The following is a 22,178-nucleotide window of genomic DNA, read 5'->3' as shown; positions in this document are numbered from 1 at the left end:
CGCTTCTCTGTCTGGCAATCCGATGGACATGTCTGGGTTTAGTGGTTGCCAGGAGAACGGTATTTTACTGACTAAATTGTGCTAGGTGTAAAGTTTGGTGGAGGGGGGATTATGGTGTGGGGTTGTTTTTTAGGGGTTAGGCTTGGCCCCCTAGTTCCAGTGAAGGGAACTCTTAAGGCATCAGCATACCAAGACATTTTGGACAATTTCATGCTCCCAACTTTGTGGGAAGAGTTTACGGATGGCCCCTTCCTGTTCCAACATGACTGCGTACCAGTGCACAAAGCAAGGTCCATAAAGACATGGAGGAGCCAGTTTGGGGTGGAGGAACTTGACTGGCCTGCACAGAGTCCTGACCTCAACCCCATAGAACACCTTTGGGATGAATTAGAGTGGCGACTGTGAGCCAGGCCTCCTCCCCCGACATCAGTGCCTGACCTGACAAATGTGCTTCTGGAAGAATGGTCCAACCTTCCCATAGACACCCTCCTAAACCTTGTGGACGGCCTTCCCAGAAGAGTTGAAGCTGTTATAGCTGCAAAGGGCGGGGCCAACTCAATATTGAACCCTACGGACTAAGGGCTCATTCACACTAGGCTGTTTTGCCAACGCTTGCCAAACGCCCCTATAGCGTTTGGCAAGCGTTGGTCCGGCGTTTGCGGAGCGTTATTAACGCTTGGCAAACGCTCCGCAAACGCCGCATGCGCGGTTTAGCGGCGGTTGCTAGGCGTTTGCCGAGCGTTAATAACGCCCCACAAACGCCTATAATGCAGTTTGAGTGGTGTTACCGCTCCGCAAACGCCCCGCAACCGCGTCGCAACTGCACCGCAAACGCCGGCCGGGCGTTTGCGGAGCGGCACCATAGACGAGAATAGGAGGCTTCAAAGCCTCCTGACTCGTCCAGAGGCGTCCGTTTTGCCGCGACGCGACGCAAACGCTCCCGTTAGAACAGCACCATGTGCTGTAATGTGCAGAATTGGCAGAGGCATTTGGGAAGTGGTAAAAACGCTTACCAAATGCCTCTCTGCCGCCTGCACACATGGCTAGTGTGAACGTAGCCTAAGACTGGGGGGGCATTAAAGCTCATGTGTGTGTAAAGGAGTGTAAATGTGGTAGCAAAAATTTAAATCCTGTATTGTACATCACTGATTCATTTCAGCCCAACTGAAAATACTAGTTTCCTGGCTGCCATGCTACTGCTTACTGATTCAATGATATATGATTCCACATCACAGAAAATGGAAGAAACTGGAAGAAAGTAAAATATGGACTTCATTTTCCTTTACTGCGATGTTCACACTGACGCATTTTCATTTTTAGGTATTGTTATTGTTTAAGGCTCAGTTGGGCTGAAAGATCTCAGGAATGTTTAATGTCAAATCCTCAACAAAAAATCTGAGGTTTTTTTTTCTGATTGCCACATCTACAGTTGTATTCAAAATAATAGCAGTCAGACATCACTAATCGGATCAATCACTGTTTTTGGTGGAAATGATATTTCTACATGGCAAATAATTTACTAGCAGGTGTAGTAGAGTAATAGAAATCCAACAGACCCAACAGTCATGACATGCATGCCGCTGATTCTGTGTCATTGAATCACTCATTGAAAGGGGCGTGTTCAAAATAATAGCAGTGTGGAGTTCTATTAGTGAGGTCATTCATTCTTTGAAAAACAGGTGGCAATTATTGCCCTTATTTAAGGAAGGAAGGCAGCAAATGTTGTACATGCTGGTTACAGTGCATTTCTCTCTGAAATTCTGAGGAAAATGGGTCGTTCCAGACATTGTTCAGAAGAACAGCGTACCTTGATTAAAAAGTTGATTGGAGAGGGGAAAACATATAAAGAAGTGCAGAAAATGATAGGCTGCTCAGCTAAAATGGTCGCAAATGCTTTAAAATGGCAACCAAAACCTGAAAGACGTGGAAGAAAGCGAAAAACTACCATTCAAATGGATAGAAGAATAGCCAAAATGGCAAGGACTCAGCCAACAATCAGCTCCAGGAAGATGAAAGAAGGTGTGACGTTCCCTGTGAGGACTGTTACAATTAGAAGACGCCTATGTGAAGCCAAGCTATCTGCAAGAAGCCCCCGCAAAGTCCCACTGTTGGAAAAAAGACGTGCTGAAGAGGTTACAATCTGCCAAAGAGCACATTGACTGGCCTAAAGAGAAATGGCGCAACATTTTGTGGACTGATGAAAGTAAGATTGTTCTTTTTGGGTCTAGTGGGCGGAGACAGTTTGTCAGACGACCCCCAAACATTGAATTCAAGCCACAGTACACTGTGAAGACAGTGAAGCATGGTGGTGCAAGCATCATGATATGGGGATGTTCCTCATACTACGGTGTTGGGCCTATTTATCACATACCAGGGATCATGGATCAGGTTGAATACATCAGAATAATTGAAGAGGTCATGCTGCCTTATGCTGAAGAGGAAATGCCCTTGAAATGGGTGTTCCAACAAGACAACGACCCCAAACACACCAGTAAACGTGCAACATCTTGGTTCCAGACCAACAAGATTGAGGTTATGGAGTGGCCAGCCCAATCCCCGGATCTTAATCCAATAGAAAACTTGTGGGGTGACATCAAAAATGCAGTTTCTGAGGCAAAACCAGGAAATAGAGAAGAACTGTGGAATGTGGTCCAATCATCCTGGGCTGGAATACCTGATCACAGGGGCCAGAAGTTGGGGGACTCCATGCAACACAGATGTACAGCAGTTCTCACAAACAGTGCGACTACAACCAAATATTCATGAAGTCATTCAAAGGAAAGCAAAATCTTCAAACATTTCTCAGTTTATATAGTGAATGTTTGCGTTTGTAAAGAAGAATACAAACACTGCGATTTTTTTTGAACCGTCTAATATTCACTTTTCTTCAATTCATTTAGAGGAACAACACAAATTTTTTTTCATGTTTTGATTTGGAATAGAATGTGTCGTGTTCCCAATGCATTTGTGTGTATGGAAATAAAAGCTGTTAGAAGGATTTTGAGCTTTATTCACTTTTTTCAACACAATTCTATTATTTTGAACACAACTGTATGTCCCAATGTGCCGATCATTTGTTGTCGTGACTGGTGAGTGATTCTTCCTGTGTTTTCTGGAAAAAGGAACGAACCTTCACCACATCGGCTCAGACATAAGAGTTGGGTGAAAACGCTTTCAGTTCAATAGTGCAGCAGCTTCGCTGGTGACAAGAAGGCGTCTCATAATATATGAAGAGGAGCTAACACTCTTCTTCCAACAGTCATACACTTTTATGATCATACATTATTATAGCTCTGACATATACCACAGTGGTGTACAGAGAACACTGAGCCAGTCACATCAGTCTGAGCATCGGAGGAGCTTACACTCTAATGCTCCTCAATCGATCCCTTCATTTGGAAGTTAGAGAGCAGACTGTTGTGTGGAGTTCCTTTGGGCATTCCTGGGGAGCCCCCTCTGAGGGTTGTGGCCTATGCTGATGACGTGTCTGTTTTCATCTCTGGGACTCAGGAGGCGGATGAGGTGGTCTCGGTGATGGAACAATATGCTGAGGCAGGAGGCGGATGAGGTGGTCTCGGTGATGGAACTGTATGCTGAGGCAGGAGGTGGAGGAGGTGGTCTCGGTGATGGAACAATATGCTGAGGCAGGAGGCGGAGGAGGTGGTCTCGGTGATGTAACTGTATGCTGAGGCAGGAGGTGGAGGAGGTGGTCTCGGTGATGGAACTGTATGCTGAGGCAGGAGGCAGAGGAGGTGGTCTCGGTGATGGAACTGTATGCTGAGGCAGGAGGTGGAGAAGGTGGTCTCAGTGATGGAACAATATGCTGAGGCATCTATCTCAAAGATCAATCAGGATAAGAGTGAGGTCTTCTGGATGGGAGAGGAAGGCTTAGGCTTTACTCTTCCGGACACCTTCCCAGAGCCCCAGCAGGAAATTAAAGTTTTAGGCATCAGATTTGGTCCCGGTAATTACGACCTTGCAAAGTGGGTAAGCAGGCTACAAGATGCTGATGACAAGGTTGCTAGCTGGAAGGATTGGAAACTCTCTTACAGGGAAAGGATTGACCTGATTAAAACTTACCTGATCCCGGTATTTCTGTATGTCAGCTTTGTCTGCGTTTTGCCAGTGTCTCTCTATGCGAGGATCTACAGTTGTTTCTTCCAGCTGTTATGGGGGCACAAACTGAACCTCTATTAAGAGGTCTGTAACCTACCTTCCCAGGCGGATGGGTGGCCTAAGTATGGTCATCCCGGTGGTTTTCTTTTCTCTGATGTTTTTGAAACATAATTTTGGTAGCATGCTGGCAGAGGAACCGCCTGGGTGGGTTAGTATTTTTCAGTCCTGGTTTAGACCTTTTCTGCGGAGCTGGGAGAATGGTGGGCCAGTGAAAAGCCTGAGGGTCCAACATGGTAAGCTCCCAGCTTATGTTGACCCATGCCTGAAAATGCCTCAGCAATGGCCAGTGACGGCGGAGGAAATCAAGTCTCTTCCTAGGAAGGCCCTGGAGAGGAGGGTTGTTGAATCTGCCTTTAGCGAACCATTGTCCTTGAGGGATTTCCCAGGCCCTGTTATGAGGGAGGGTCTGCGTTTGATGAATATGGAGAGAATCCCTTTAAAGTTTCGGAATTTGGCCTGGCTCTCGTTCCATGGCAGAGTCTATTTGATGGGCAACCTGAAGCATTGCTCTGCGGAGAACTGTGGTTGTCCAAGAGTGGAGTGTGGTGGGGTGGAGAAGACAATGGGCCATTTCTTACTTCAGTGCTCCTTCAATATAGATATCTACTACAAGCGGGTGGGTGGGGCTCTGGGTATCCCTCTCATTTCCCAGTTGAGTTACGCTGAGTGGTCTTACGGTGCCTTTCAGACTCACCGGGACTTTGATTTTGAGACACTTTTTCTAGTTAGCTTAGTAGTCCGTTACTACACATGGAATGCACAGTGTCAGGTTTCCATCCGCAAAAAAATCCTTCCTGTCAAGGTCTTGGTGCACAACATTCTGGGTGAGGTTGGGAAGATTCGGGGTCTTGAGAAGGACAGGTGGCGGCCAGGAGCCTGGACAAAGGCGTGGAGGAATGTCAGGTCCCCATAGCTGAATCCCTGGGGGCGTGGCTTCTCTTTCTCTGTCCTTTCATGTCCCCTAGATTTTTGTAAGATCAGATTTTTTTTAAAAAGGCTGCATGCATGGGATCAATGTTTAATCGTTTCTTAGCCTGAGGGGGGTGGTTGGTTAGGTGACAGTAATGTTTGCAGATATACATTATAAAGATGATAATAGTAAAGTATGATTGGTTCTGTTTATGTTTTTCCAGGCAAAAAAAAAAACTTTCCTGTTTTCTATGCTGAAGTAAGCGATTTTTGTTTAATTATATATATTTATTGTATTTATTCTGTATATATGTAAATATGTTGTTATTTTTATTATGTTGTTTGTTTGCAAGATTTTTAATAAACAAAAACGTACACTCTATCCCCCCCCCCCTTCTTTCCTGCCCAGTCACACTTTATTATACATTATATAGCTCTGACATATACCATAGTGCCAATATATGATTAGTTCTATTTGTGTTTTTTCCCCGGCAAAAAAGCCGTTTCCTGCTTTGCTGAAGTAAGCTATTTTTGTTTAATTATTATTTATTTATTATTTTTTATTATTATTTTATTTATTCTGTATATATGTTTTTATGTTGTTTGTAAGATTTTTAATAAACACAAATTTGCACTCTAATGACCCCCCCCACACACACACACACAGTCACACACAAATATTATTATACATTTAAATAGGTTGAACAGTTATTTTCCTCTTGGTGCTGCCTTTGCCGTCATTCATCCCCCCGTAGCACCAGCGTTCTATTTATTTGGCGATCAGATAACGGCGTTTAATGATTACTTGGCTGCGTGCTGCGCACATGATGCTCCCAGGCTTTTCTGTCCTGAGCTGTAAAAATAAAAACACACGATGGGACAAAGTTAATTATTGTGACTGGAGCTTATACTCTGTGTTATACATTAAGCCCGGATTCACATATATGCGGTTCGGCACATCGCATCTGATTCACACAGGATCCGCACCGCATTCCTGTGCAAATCACATGCAATTTGTGTGCGGTGCGATTGGAGCCATACATTATATAGGTGCAGGACACTTTTTGGGGTCAGCACTAGAATCGGATCGTATGAGTATTCACAGCTATGTGATCCGATTCTGCACATCGCACTGCGTTTTGCAGACCGTTTCGTGGTGTTGTTAACTTAACATACACACCTGCAGCGTTTCGCATGAATGGGGTGCGATTCTGATCCGGTGCGGAATTCGCACAGAAAACGCTGTGAATTCCGGACCGCATCAGTGACAACCTTCACTCAAGGGTTTGTCACTCACCTTTGTTATAGCGGCAACTTTAAAGAGAACCGGTCATTCTCAGACTCCTACAGAAATCAGTGATCGGTGTTACGCAGGCTGATGGATCTCAATTCATTTTTCTGTTCATCAGCTGGCTCATCAGCTTTTGAGTGAGGGTTCAGAGGTCACCTGAGGTCTGACAATCACTGGCCTGTCATCTGCCAGACATTACACTGGGGGGGGATTTACTAAAACTGCAGCACTCAGAATCTGGTGCAGTCGTGCATGGTAACCAATCAGCTTCTAACTTCAGCTTGTTCAAATGAGCTTTGACGATGAAACCTAGAAGCTGATTGGTTACTGGGAACAGTAAGATGCCACACCAAACCGCATGGTCCATTTTTGTCACCATCAGGAATCCCGCTCTGGGAGTTCATCACTGGAGTGCATGATCACAGGAAGTGGCTGCAAAGGGGCTCTGGGAGATCAGCAGCAGGGGTGTCCCTAGGGTTGGTGTCACCCAGTGTGATAACACTTGGTGTCACCCGTCTGACGAACACCGCAGGATGGATTGGATCTGGGGATTGAGCATAATGGATCGGAGTCCGATCTATTATGCTCAATCCGCAGATCCGATCCATCCTGCGGGGTTTAGTCGGAGGGGTGACACCAAGTGTTATCTATTATGCTCAATCCGCAGATCCGATCCATCCTGCGGGGTTTAGTCCGAGGGGTGACACCAAGTGTTATCTATCATGCTCAATCCGCAGATCCGATCCATCCTGCGGGGTTTAGTCGGAGGGGGTGTCACCTAGTGTTATCTATCATGCTCAATCCGCAGATCCGATCCATCCTGCGGGGTTTAGTCGGAGGGGGTGTCACCAAGTGTTATCTATTATGCTCAATCCGCATATCCGATCCAACCTGCGGGGAGCGTCGGCTTGCTTTAAAACCTACCTTTTCATGGAGCGATCAGTTAACCCCGTATAGGTTGCAAGCCAACGATCCCCGCAGGATGGATCGGATCTGCGGATTGGAGAGCATAATGGATCGGACGCCGATCCATTATGCTCAATCCGCAGATCCGATCCATCCTGCGGGGATCGTCGGCTTGCTTTAAAACATATCTTTTCCGTGGAGTAGGTCCGGTGTCACCCCATGCGATAGGTGTCACCCGGTGCAGCGCGCACCCCCCGCACCTGCCTAGGGACGCCACTGATCAGCAGTGCTGAGATGTAACAAAGGTAAAAAGAAGTATTATATCAGATAAAATGACAATGGTTTATTATACGCAGAGCACACTACATGTCACTCAGTAGGGGTTTACATCTACTGTAAAGAATGTGCGAACCTGAAAGTCTCTGTAAAGACCGGAGCTCCCCTGTGCCAGAGCAAGGTGTCACCGAGGATAATCTGCCCAGAACCGACACGTTCCATGTTTTTATCTTAGTCTGGTTTTTACAGGAATTTATCATTGAAACCTTCTGCAGAATTGTTCTGAAGTCAGTATTTGCTGTACAGATAAAATATGTGACAACAGAATGTTCTTTCGTCTGACATTTTCCTGAGGAAATATCACATTAGTACAAGGTGTTATTACTGCTCAGATTCATTATAATTGGACTCCGAGGTACAGGCACAGCAGAAGCAGGGGAGGACTGACAACTCATGCGGCCCCCGGGCAATAGGGGATCATGGGGCCCCTGTGTCCTTGGCCAAACTCAAAAAAGCCTATGAAAAAGGTACCAGGGGCATCTCATGGGGCCCCCTACTGACGCCGGGCCCTCGGGCAGTGCCCGAGTTTCCAAATGGTCAGTCTGTCCCTGTTCAGAAGGTAGCTGTGCAGCAAAAAGGGCCCAATAACCCCACCAGAGTGATATGTTCAATTATAGATGGGGTCCGATGAGATGAATCAACTGCTGGATTCTGATACCCCTTGGGTATCCTCCCACAGCAGGTGTACAGACCCCAGAACTCAGCACAGGGATGGTGGGAACCAGGGGCGGACTGACAACTCATGGGGCCCCTGTGTCCTTGCCCAAACTCAAAAAAGCCTATGAAAAAGGTACCAGGTGCATCTCATGGGGCCTGCAAAAAAAGGGGGGGTTGTGAAAAGAAATTCACAGAGAAAGTGGCTACATTATGAACAGAATGTGATACTCTGAAAAATTTCCAAAAATTATGCTTTATTACATATACAAATTTGACATTTGGGCAATCGCCCTGGTTTACCATCACCTCAGTATGAGACAATACACACAGACCTAAAACCATATAAAATGACACCAAGACCGGTCTAAATACATGTGCAACAAAGACAGTGACTACTAGAGTCTAAAGTCTTTGTAGCACTGGCGTATAGGTGAACACTTCCCACAGGAGGTGTATGCAAAAATTATACCATAGGTATACCATGTAACATGTTGTAAATATGTAGACATATGCTACTACCAAAATGGTTATATCCCAAGCAGGGAGTTTCAAAAAATTATACTATAGATATAAAATATCACATGTATGCAATGCAGCAAGCACAGTATGCGTCAAAAAGAGAGGCATGCCTCTAGGCCAGCGGTTCTCAACCTGGGGGTCGCGACCCCTTTGGGGTTCGAACGACCATTTCCCAGGGGTCGCCTAAGACCATCGGAAAACACATATTTCCGATGGTCTTAGGAACCGAGACACCGCTCCTCTCTCCGGCGATGTGTGGGCGGGATACGCTGCTCCTGTCACCTGGCCACACCTCCGGGATCGCTCAGCAGCTCCGCCTCCTCGCCGCTGATTGGCCACCGGAACTGTAGCTCAGGAGAGGCACACAGGCGGCCAATCACCGGCGAGGAGGTGGAGCTTGGAGAGGAGGAGCCGAGCGGCAGCGCGCGTACATCAAAGAAGATCGAGGGAGCTGCCGGAGCGAGTGAAGAGGAGAGCGGCCAGAGAAGGAAGACAGCTGACAGGTAAGTGAGAGAGCGAGCCCAGGCTGTCACTAATACCAACGATGGGGCACTATTCCTCCCCCCACTGACACCAACGATGGGGCACTATTCCTCCCCCCACTGACACCAACGATGGGGCACTATTCCTCCCCCCACTGACACCAACGATGGGGCACTATTCCTCCCCCCACTGACACCAACGATGGGACACTATTTCCCCCCCCACTGACACCAACGATGGGACACTATTTCCCCCCCCCACTGACACCAACGATGGGACACTATTTCCCCCCCCCCCCTGACCCCAATGATGGGGCACTATTCTCCCCTCCACCACACTGACATCAATGATGGGGCACTATTCCTCCCACTGACACCAATGATGGGGCACTATTCCTCCCACTGACACCAATGATGTGGCACTATTCCTCCCACTGACACCAATGATGGGGCACTACTCCCCCCACTGACACCAATGATGGGGCACTACTCCCCCCACTGACACCAATGATGGGGCACTATTCCTCCCACTGACACCAATGATGTGGCACTATTCCTCCCACTGACACCAGTGATGGGGCACTACTCCCCCCACTGACACCAATGATGGGGCACTACTCCCCCCACTGACACCAATGATGGGGCACTATTCCTCCCACTGACACCAATGATGGGGCACTATTCCTCCCACTGACACCAATGATGGGGCACTATTCCTCCCACTGACACCAATGATGGGGCACTATTCCTCCCACTGACACCAATGATGGGGCACTATTCCTCCCACTGACACCAATGATGGGGCACTATTCCTCCCACTGATACCAACGATGGGGCACTATTCTTCCCACTGATACCAACGATGGGGCACTTTTCCTCCCACTGACACCAACGATGGGGCACTATTCCTCCCACTGACACCAACGATGGGGCACTATTCCTCCCACTGATATCAACGATGGGGCACTATTCCTCCCACTGACACCAACGATGGGGCACTATTCCTCCCACTGACACCAGTGATGGGGCACTATTCCTCCCACTGACACCAGTGATGGGGCACTATTCCTCCCACTGACACCAGTGATGTGGCACTATTCCTCCCACTGACACCAGTGATGGGGCACTATTCATCCCACTGACATCAGTGATGGGGCACTATTCCTCCCACTGACACCAATGATGGGGCACTATTCCTCCCACTGACATCAGTGATGGGGCACTATTCCTCCCACTGACCCCAGTGATGGGGCACTATTCATCCCACTGACATCAGTGATGGGGCACTATTCCTCCCACTGCAAAATTACAGTTATGAAGTAGCAACGAAAATAATTTTATGGTTGGGGGTCACCACAACATGAGGAACTGTATTAAGGGGTCGCGGCGTTAGAAAGGTTGAGAACCACTGCTCTAGGCCTATATGAGACAAAAAATGAATGTCATATATAAAATGCAGTACATTCCTATGCCGGCACATATGGTTGGGGCCCATCCATCTGTAATATAAGCGACTGTTTCCTAGGGCTCTTAAATGAAAATATGCCCCATTTGTTACCAGGATGGAAGGATAGATGCAAATAGCAGAGCACTGCTTGAAATGGTTTCTTCACCACTGTATGTGGACTACACACCACTTTCTGTAAGGAAAACAAGACAAATCCCAATAGATCTTCTGCCTGTTGAGATACACGTGGTATATCCTGTTTCCTATGAAAAGCACCATGATGTCCCCATCCACCTATGCAATGGATAATAGGAGAGGAAAAGATGTCCTTCATAAGTACTGCCATGCAAGGCCAGAGAGGACAGGGAACCACCGCTGACATCAGCCGATATACCGCGGGTTCCGACCTCTTCTCGGCGCCTGTGCTGCTTAAGCTTGCCTCATGGCATGTGAAGATGGCTTCCTCCTTGTAGGTCAGCGTGCGTTCCACCTAGTGCGCATGACCGGAAGTGACGTATCTGACGTATGACGTCAACGCGTTTCGCCGATGGGCGTAATTTTCCAATTGATTAGTATATATAATCTATGGTCTTTTGATTTGTGTATGCATTGTTGAAATTGCCAAGCCTTTCCTCTCTCTGATATTTCCAGTCGCTTGTCTTTTTAATTGAATCTAATAATGACCAGCAGCTGTGCTAAGTATTTAGCCCCCTTTTTTTCTTCCATTGGGAATAACTGCAAGTTAATTTTTGCATAAATGGGTGGGTCTTAACCCACTATAAATAGAAAACTGGAATGCAGGAATCTCATTGGTCCTGACGAAGCTGAGTGAGATACGCCCATCGGCGAAACGCGTTGACGTCATACGTCAGATACGTCACTTCCGGTCATGCGCACTAGGTGGAACGCACGCTGACCTACAAGGAGGAAGCCATCTTCGCATGCCATGAGGCAAGCTTAAGCAGCACAGGCGCCGAGAAGAGGTCGGAACCCGCGGTATATCGGCTGATGTCAGCGGTGGTTCCCTGTCCTCTCTGGCCTTGCATGGCAGTACTTATGAAGGACATCTTTTCCTCTCCTATTATCCATTGCATAGGTGGATGGGGACATCATGGTGCTTTTCATAGGAAACAGGATATACCACGTGTATCTCAACAGGCAGAAGATCTATTGGGATTTGTCTTGTTTTCCTTACAGAAAGTGGTGTGTAGTCCACATACAGTGGTGAAGAAACCATTTCAAGCAGTGCTCTGCTATTTGCATCTATCCTTCCATCCTGGTAACAAATGGGGCATATTTTCATTTAAGAGCCCTAGGAAACAGTCGCTTATATTACAGATGAATGGGCCCCAACCATATGTGCCGGCATAGGAATGTACTGCATTTTATATCTGACATTCATTTTTTGTCTCATATAGGCCTAGAGGCATGCCTCTCTTTTTGACGCATACTGTGCTTGCTGCATTGCATACATGTGATATTTTATATCTATAGTATAATTTTTTGAAACTCCCTGCTTGGGATATAACCATTTTGGTAGTAGCACATGTCTTCATATTACAACATGTTACATGGTATACCTATGGTATAATTTTTGCATACACCTCCTGTGGGAAGTGTTCACCTATACGCCAGTGCTACAAAGACTTTAGACTCTAGTAGTCACTGTCTTTGTTGCACATGTATTTAGACCGGTCTTGGTGTCATTTTATATGGTTTTAGGTCTGTGTGTATTGTCTCATACTGAGGTGATGGTAAACCAGGGCGATTGCCCAAATGTCAAATTTGTATATGTAATAAAGCATAATTTTTGGAAATTTTTCAGAGTATCACATTCTGTTCATAATGTAGCCACTTTCTCTGTGAATTTCTTTTCACAACTTCCCCTTTTTTTGCATGTCTTTTTTGGCTACTGAATGGAGGCCATCTACTGGGTGATATGGTAATTTATTTTACAACCTCTAAATAACTATCTTTAACTAATGCATCTCATGGGGCCCCCTACTGATCCCGGGCCCTCGGGCAGTGCCTGAGTTTTCAAATGGTCAGTCCGCCCCTGGGGGGAACCCCTCATAATGGGCACAGCAGGTGTATAGACTCAGGAACTCAGCACAGGGATGGTGGTAACCCCTCATAATGGGCACGGAAGGTGTACAGAACCAGGAACTCAGCACAGGGATGGTGATTACCCGATAATCGGCACGACAGGTGTACAGAACCAGGAACTCAGCACAGGGATGGTGGGAACCCCTGATAATCGGCACGGCAGGTGTACAGAACCAGGAACTCAGCACCGGGATGGTGGTAACCCTTCATAATGGGCACGGCAGGTGTACAGAACCAGGAACTCAGCACAGGGATGGTGATTACCCGATAATCGGCACGGCAGGTGTATAGAACCAGGAACTCAGCACAGGGATGGTGGTAACCCCTCATAATGGGCACGGAAGGTGTACAGAACAAGGAACTCAGCACAGGGATGGTGGGATCCCCTCATAATGGGCATGGCAGGTGTACAGACTCAGGAACTCAGCACCGGGATGGTGGTAACCCTTCATAATGGGCACGGCAGGTGTACAGAACCAGGAACTCAGCACAGGGATGGTGATTACCCGATAATCGGCACGACAGGTGTACAGAACCAGGAACTCAGCACAGGGATGGTGGGAACCCCTGATAATCGGCACGGCAGGTGTACAGAACCAGGAACTCAGCACCGGGATGGTGGTAACCCTTCATAATGGGCACGGCAGGTGTACAGAACCAGGAACTCAGCACAGGGATGGTGATTACCCGATAATCGGCACGGCAGGTGTATAGAACCAGGAACTCAGCACAGGGATGGTGGGAACCCCTGATAATCGTCACGGCAGGTGTACAGAACCAGGAACTCAGCACAGGAATGGTGGGTGCCCCTCATAATTGGTGCAGCAGGTGTGCAGAATACATACATGTCACTTATTGCACACTATCAATGTATTTCACTTAAGTTGTAAGTAATCTAGATTGAAAATAAGTCATGTTTGCTCTGATCTGTGAAGCACTGAATGAGGAGTGTCCAATGAAGACAGCCAAGTGAGTATTGGAAGAGTGTCCTCTGAGGGGTGTTGGATGAGGAATCTCAGGTGGTGAGCATCAGATGTGGGGTGCAAGACAAAGAGAGTTGGATGAGGGGCTTCAGATGAGGAGAGTTGGATGAGGGGCTTCAGATGAGGAGAGTTGGAAGAGAAATGTTAAAGGAGCAGTGTTGGATAAGGAGATTTGAATGAGGAGCATTGGATGAGGAATGTCAGATGATGAGCGTTGGATGAGGAACATTGAAAGAAGAGTGTTGGTTGAGGGTCTTCAGATTATTATTATACAGGATTTATATAGCGCCAACAGTTTGCTCGGCGCTTTACAATATAACGGGAGACAATACAGCAACAATACAGTTCAATACAAGAGGGTTAGGAGGGCCCTGATCCTGGGAGCTTACAATCTAAGATGCGAAGCATTGGATGAAGAGTATTGAACAGGGGGCATCAGATAAGGAGAGTTATGGCCTGTATACACAAGAAAATCAGCAGAAACATTTCATACAACGATCGGTCGGCCGATTATCTGATCATTAGTATAATGCTTTCAACAGCCGATTCTGACTTTTTGGACGACAAAAACTGAAGGTGTGGACGAAAATGTTTGAACAGGAAAAAATGGCCACGCTCAGAAGCATAGAACAACCCTACACCTCCTCTTCTACTACGCTGGTACGTAGCTAGGTTTGCCTACATTTGCCTTTGTTAGCTGAGAATGTTCGTACAAGTCAATACTTATCTGACTACATCATGATATGCACTTTTGTGGAAAATGGAACGATTGGTCGTTCGATTTTCTCATAGTGTGTACTAGGCTTTAGATGAGGAGAGTTGAATGAGGAATGTTGAAAGGAGAGTGTTGGATGAGGAGAGCTGGATGAGGGGCTTCAGATGAGGAGAGCTGGATGAGAGGCTTCAAACAAGGAGCGTTGGATGAGGGGCTTCAGACAAGGAGCGTTGGATGAGGGGCTTCAGACAAGGAGCGTTGGATGAGGAGCTTCAGACGAGGACCGTTGGATGAGGTGCTTCAGACAAGGACCATTGGATGAGGGGCTTCAGAGGAGGACCATTGGATGAGGGGCTTCAGATGAGGAACATTGGATGAGGGGCTTCAGACGAGGAGCGTTGGATGAGGGGTGTTTGGGTGAGGGGCTTCAGATGAGGGGCTTCAGATGAGGAGCGTTGGATGAGGGGCTTCAGACATGAAGCGTTGGATGAGGAGCGTTGGATGAGGGGCTTCAGATGAGGGGCTTCAGATGAGGAGCGGTGGATGAGGGGCTTCAGATGACGGGCTTCAGATGAGGAGCGGTGGATGAGGGGCTTCAGATGACGGGCTTCAGATGAGGAGCATTGGATTAGGGGCTTCAGATGAGGAGCATTGGATGAGGGGCTTCAGATGAGTAGCTTTGGATGAGGGGCTTCAGATGAGGAGAGTTGGATGAGGGGCTTCAGATGAGGAGAGTTGGATGAGGGGCTTCCGATGAGGAGCGTTGGATGAGGAACAATAGATGAGGGGCTTCAGATGAGGAGTGTTAGATGAGGGGCTTCAGGTGAGAGAGTGTTGGATGAGGGGCTTCAGATGAGGAGCATTGTATGAGGGGCATTGGATGAGGAGCAATGGATGAGGGGCTTCAGATGAGGAGTGTTGGATGAGGAGCATTGGATGAGGGGCTTCAGATGAGGAGCATTGGATGAGGGGCTTCAGATGAGGAGCATTGGATGAGGGGCTTCAGATGAGTAGCATTGGATGAGGGGCTTCACTTGAGGAGTGTTGGATGAGGAGCATTGGATGAGGGGCTTCAGATGAGGAGTGTTGGATGAGGGGCTTTAGATGAGGAGCAGTGGACGAGGAGTGCTAATCTATACAGCACATACTGTCTGATGCAATACGCAGATTATTTGTACCTTCAGTCACCTCTCCCTCAGTACGAACTGTACCGATACCAAAGTCCATCACAGACTGTGGTATTGCAGCAAGATGTCCATACTCCAGGACATGGTGCATATTATGTCAAATAAAGTCACCAGCAGAGTGTACAATGCACACACTAAGTCAATGTAGATTGTGAGCTCTTGTGCTCCTATCTGCTCCCCCTTCATTTGGTTTGTAGATGAAATTAATTACATATTTATAATGATGTTGTATTATATTTTCCTTACTGTGTGTTCCACATCCAACCATCAGATCTGCGGTTCTGGAGATCTGCTGTAATGTCTATTGATGAGCAGATCTTCCACAACTGCCATTTTCTCGGGTGTGACGGTAGAGCCATGGAAGGTCACTTCGTTGGAAAGGTACAAATCTGCCACCAGTCTCACTAAAGCTAGCCACAGATGGATGGAAATTCAACTGTTCAACAGAAGCTGTTAGATCAAATTTTGTTGAATGGGAATGTTAGAAAACTTGTAACATCTGCTGATCAGTGTATTCTGACAGAGAAGTACTGGCTCCCAGAATACAATGTCCCAGCGAGGAGGATTCCTCTCTTGTGTGGATGGAGGAATCCGTTCATTTATTCAGCTAGCGCTCTGGCTGATTGAAAAAAAGTGACCCATCTATGGCCATCGTAGATTGGCCAACTTCAGAGGATCGCCATGGTGATGACATTTTTGGATGTTCAGACATTACACAGACACACATTTTTCTTCTTTTGTTAGACAAAAAATATTTGAAGCTGAACTCCAGGAACGCAAACATTCACTTCCTCAGGAATCCATATATTCCTCAGAAACCGTGGCGAAATACCAGGGTCGCAAAGGTCACACTTGGGACCAGGGGCGGACTGACCATTTGGAATCTTGGGCACTGCCCGAAGGCCCGGGGTCAGTAGGGGGCCCCATGAGATGCCCCTGGTACCTTTTTCATAGGTTTTTTTGAGTTTGGGCAAGGACACATGGGCCCCATGATCCCCTATTGCCCGGGGGCCCCATGATTTGTCAGTCTGCCCCTGCTTGGGACTGGGACTGGGCATTCTGCCACTGAAGGGGGGGGGGGGCAGGAGCCTGGACTGTGGCTCCCCAGCGGGGTTGCTTGCTGCAGGGCTCTGAGCTGAGAGTGTCTCTCTCACACAGCCCAGAGCCAGCACTGATGAATGGTCCTGACTACCAATACCTGAGCCCCCATCCTCTGTCTGTGAGTTTAGTCTCCCCCCTCCCTCCTTTCTCTGTATTGCCTCCCAATGAGTAAGGGGGATTCAGATGTAAGGGGAGCTCTGTAGACTGATGTAAGGGGGGAGCTTTGTTGAGCAGCGTAAGACCTCCTTACATCAGAGTTCCCCTTAACATTTCCCCTTACATCAGAGCCCCCCCTTAAATCAGGGTTCCCAGAGCACCCCTTACATTAGAGTCCACAGAGCCCCCTTACAGTGTAAGTGGAAATTTTGTGGACTCTGTTGTAAGATGATTCTACAATCTATGATGTAAGGGGGCTCTGTGGTCTCTGATGTAAGGGAGAACTTTATGAACGCTGATGGAGGGGGGCTCTGCAGACTCTGATGTAAGAGGTAATCTGTGGATTCTGATGTAAGGGGGGCTCTGCAGACTCTGATGTAAAGGGGGCTCTACGAACTCTGATGTAAGAGGGGGCTCTTCAGACTCTGATGTAAGAGGTACTCTGTGGATTCTGATGTAAAGGAGAACTCTGAAAACTCTGATGTAAGGGGGGCTCTGCAAACTCTGATGTAAGAGGGACTGTATGGACTCTGATGTAAGGGGGGCACTGCGGACTCTGATGTAAGGAGGGCACTACGGACTATGATGTAGGACAGGGCTCTGCCATCGCTGATGAAAGACAGAACTCTGTGAACTCTGAAGTAGGGGGGGCTCTGGGAACCCTGTATAAAAGGGAATTCTGGGAACTCTGATGTAAGTGGGAGCTCTTGTTACCAGGGACCCCCTTATATCAGAGTTCCCCTTTAACCCAGAGTCTGCAGCGATCCCCCTTACATTAGAGTTCCCTCCATACATCAGAGTTCTTAGTGTTCCCCCTTAAATTGGAGTCCTCAGAAATCTCTCTTACATCAGAGTCTGCAGAGTCCTCACTTACAGTACAAGGGAACTCTGTAGGTTCAGGTGTAAAGGGGAAACTGTGTGGATTCTAAGCAGGCTCCACCCACTACACAAAACTACAGGAGGGGGCAGAGATGAGACCAGACACCCTGTACAAGGAGGGAGAGCAGCAGTGAGCGGTCTGTATTACAGGAAGTCTCACACTGGATTACTACACAGATCTGGAAGAAATACACAAAGCTCACTGACAGTCCAGGAGAATACACATGAGGAATGGATTTATTATCCCAAAGTCCAGTTTAATAACGAATTCCTATTGATTGTCTATAGAGACAGCAATTCAGAGGTTGCCTCCGTTAAGTCCTCTGCAGGACGGACCCTCTGTCTGGCTGATTCCAGTTTAGCAGTAGTGCTGACTGTACTGCCTGATAGAAGGAGAACCTACAAATCTGTATGTGAAACCTAATCATCAATAATATTGAACGCAAAATGAGTTCTCCTTTTAAGTGCTTTGGTGTGTCCTCCAGCCTCCAGCTTCACGTTAATGGTCTTTCTGGAGGCAGAAAATGGCACCATAAACCGCATTATTTCCTGCATCATGGCACTCAGAGAGCTAATTGATGATAAACACATCCGGAAGATGGACGCACCTCTCCCACCTCCACAGATTGCCTTGAAAATTGTGCATTCTATGTTGGCTGATTCAAAGAGCGTCTGTAATAAAGTGCACCTGTCATGAGAATGAGACAGAGGATGGGTTTGCTGGCTTTATTGTGAAAATGCTGACTGCCTGGCTGTCGTTCCAAACAGATGGTTTCAATGCTTACTTTCCATTGACTTGACTTGCTGCCAGGGGTGGACTGACCATTTGAGCACTCGGGCATTGCCCGAGGGCCCGGGGTCAGTAGGGGGCCCCATGAGATGCCCCTGGTACCTTTCATAGACTTTTTTGGGTGTGGTTTGAGTGTGAGTGAGGACACAGGGGCCCCATGATCCCCTATTGCCCAGGGGCCCAGTTGTCAGTCCACCCCTGCTTGCTGCATGTTTTTTCCAGGTCTGTGACTTGGAAGGCAACAGGCCCCTTTCACATGAGCAGACTGATGGGGTTCCCCTGTCCGTTTTTCAGGCGGACCCAATCGGTCCATCCATAGACTTTCTTAGGATCGGCGGGTGTCAGTGAACAATAGTCCACTGACACCCGCCGATCCTGTGCGCCAAAAACAGACAAATGGTTTTTGCACCAGGGCCCTGAAGGGTTCTAGTTATGCCTGTGCTGAGAAAGTATATAAATCTACTTCGCATGCACCCAATGCCTTTGCAAACCCAGATATTACCTTGGAAAAATAACAGTGACATCATCGCTGAGCTGTACATAGCATGTGCTGAGAGCAGAGCTGTGGGTGATGCAATAGTCTGCTGACTCCTGCCGGCATCTGATCCGATCCTGTGCGCCAAAATCAGACGGATGTTTTTTGCACCAGGGCTCTGAAGGGTTCTAGTTCCTCCTCCACCGAGAAAGCATATAAATCCACTTTGTGAGCACCCAATGCTTTTGCAAACCTAGATATTACCTTGGAAAAATAAATGACATCATCATCGTGCTGTACATAGCATGTGCAGAGAGCAGAGCTATGAGTGATGCAATAGTCCGCTGACACCCACTGGCATCCGATCCAATCCTGTGCGCAAAAAACAGACAGATGGGGATCTGTTCCCAATCTGTCCAGCGGATTGGATGACAATCAGATGGAAACGGACAAGCGGCCCATTCCCATCCGATACCCCCCACTGAAATCAGCCGTGTCTGTGTCCGCTCTGCAGCAGCAGAGATCTGTCATCCGCCTGCTCAGCGGAAATCATCGGAGACATCCTACACTGAGCAGGCGGATCACGCTGACGGATCAGCCCCATCTGAAAGGGGCCATAAAGCCGGAGACAGCCAGGAAAATAGCATTTTCAGAAGAGGTTTAGAAATGGAGACTTTACTATCAGAAAGCTGCGACATTTATTTATTTGAATTCATGCTATAGTGATAACATTGAATTATATAAAACCAACGTGTTGTTGCCATATAATGAATGCATTCAAAAATGTTTATTATTATAATATAAAAATTGTCCATAAAGTAACATTTCTGACATCAGCCATGGAGGTATCGTTGAGCGCCATCCTGTGGCTGATTGAGTTTATTACAAGCCAATGCCACCTGAACTTTCTCACACATGCAGTCAAAGTTCTCTGGAAAATCTCAGATATGTTAATTGAAGTTTATTACTAGAGACGAGGAAATCGGTTTGCTGTGTTCTATGTGATATATTGTGGAGATCGGATCATGCTTGGCAGATATTTGATAATGATCCCCAATCTATCGACCAGTACATACATCCAATGAAAAAAGGCACGCAAGAGACACTGGGACTTTGATATGAGTTTATACAAAGCAGTGGGAGGGCAAAAACATTTGAAGCGCCAACTGGCTCAGAATAGGCTGCTCACTACCGACTAGTCAACTCTTCAGTGAGTTCTCAAAGCATTTTCTCAATGAATGCAAAGTGTTCTCTGATTGGGCAACATGGAGAAGTGGGTCATGACATCATGCTCTATACCTCATCCAATCAGAGACTGCTTTGCAACATTTGAGAAAATGCAAAGCGATCTCTGAATGGCACCTGTGCCAAGCAGCTTATCTCTTTTGTTCACAATGCAGCAGGGCAGCTGCTCGGCACAGGACCTGGAGGCTGGTGGAGATCCCTGTAGTAGTGGTGTAGTAACGATGCCCACTATAGTTGTTTCCAGTTTCTACAGGGATCCCACAGCTATTGTTACATTGATCCAAGCTGGAATAATGGAACTATGTAAAAATATCCATAGTTGGAATTCTCCTTTAAATCCTGAGAATAGGGAAAATGGATTATAAAAATCCCCCAAAATCTCAGCCAATTCCCCACAATGCCATAGAATATTAGGTTTCAGTTACTATGTGATTGTAGAGTGAAGACAGAGGAAACTAACCTTTGATAGATTCCTCAATAAGCAAAATGAAGAGACACCAAGAATATGATACACAGAGAGCTGAAGAACACTAAGAATGAGACGCACCATGAGTAGAAGAACACCAAGAATGAGACGCACCATGAGTAGAAGAACACCAAGAATGAGACACACAGAGAGCTGAAGAACACCAAGAATGAGACGCACCGTGAGTAGAAGAACACCAAGCATGAGACGCACCATGAGTAGAAGAACACCAAGCATGAGACGCACCATGAGTAGAAGAACACCAAGAATGAGACACACAGAGAGCTGAAGAACACCAAGAATGAGACGCACCGTGAGTAGAAGAACACCAAGCATGAGACGCACCATGAGTAGAAGAACACCAAGCATGAGACGCACCATGAGTAGAAGAACACCAAAAATGTGACGCACCATGAGTAGAAGAACACCAAGAATGTGACGCACCATGAGTAGAAGAACACCAAGCATGAGCCGCACCATGAGTAGAAGAACACCAAGAATGAGACGCACCATGAGTAGAAGAACACCAAGAATGAGACGCACCGTGAGTAGAAGAACACCAAGAACAAGACACAAAGAAAGATGAAGAACACTAATTTATGTCTCATTCTTCATCGCTTCTCGGCCTTTTGGCTAAGATCAAGTGTAGTATCTGTTCTTATCAGTGTCCAGTGGGGGTGCTCCCGACCATTCTAGTTTACGGGGATGGTTGTTGTATAGTACCCTCACTGGTATGATGGGGGTCCGGAAGGCTAGTACCGGAGGGACAGAAACCAGGGAGCGCCATGATTCGTTCTGGGGCCTTGGGAGTAATTCCTCTGGGGAGACCGGAAAGACCCAGTACCTCCTGATCTGAGCATGCTACCTTGGTCTGGCCTGGGGCTGAGGAGGCAAAAACTCCGCAAACTCAGTGCCCCCTGAGGAGACGCACTCAGGGGTGTCACTAGTAACACTTGGGTGTGGGACCCCACGGTGTGAAAATGACACATGGTCACTGTTTTTACACTCTTTTTTGCACAGCGCCCTAAGGACCAGGCCTTTTGGCTAAGTTCAGGGCAATTTTTGCTACAGGCCTCAGGGCCTGGTCTGTGCACATTTCGGCACGGTACCATTTTTATTATTTTTTTACTTTATCTTTTACTTTATTTATTATGCACTCCCACGTTTGTCACTTTTTCTTTGCCTTATGTGTGTGTTTCACGGATGGAGGGTGTGGGTCCTCGGGCCTACCCTGAAGTCTAGGGGGAGGATGTGTGGCCATACGGTTCCTTCCTCCCCTGATCCCTAGAGGACTCTTCTTCGGGAGAGTCCCCTTGCCTAGTACTGAATGTCCGGCTTCGGCTTGGCATAGG

At 47.3% G+C, this 22,178-nt stretch overlaps 1 pseudogene; it reads left to right on the top strand.

Moving 5' to 3' along the window:
* Window positions 1–21,439: 21,439 nt before the first annotated feature.
* LOC149434352 (U2 spliceosomal RNA) lies at window positions 21,440–21,554 on the top strand (annotated as a pseudogene).
* The last annotated feature ends 624 nt before the right edge of the window (window positions 21,555–22,178 follow it).

The sequence above is a fragment of the Staurois parvus genome, unplaced genomic scaffold, assembly GCF_062004578.1.
Source record: "Staurois parvus isolate SC_StPar_1 unplaced genomic scaffold, SC_StPar_1.0 ptg001766l, whole genome shotgun sequence".
Classification (NCBI taxonomy): domain Eukaryota; kingdom Metazoa; phylum Chordata; class Amphibia; order Anura; family Ranidae; genus Staurois; species Staurois parvus.
The sequence above is the reverse complement of the archived record's forward strand: the minus strand, read 5'-3'. Positions and strand labels throughout refer to the sequence as shown.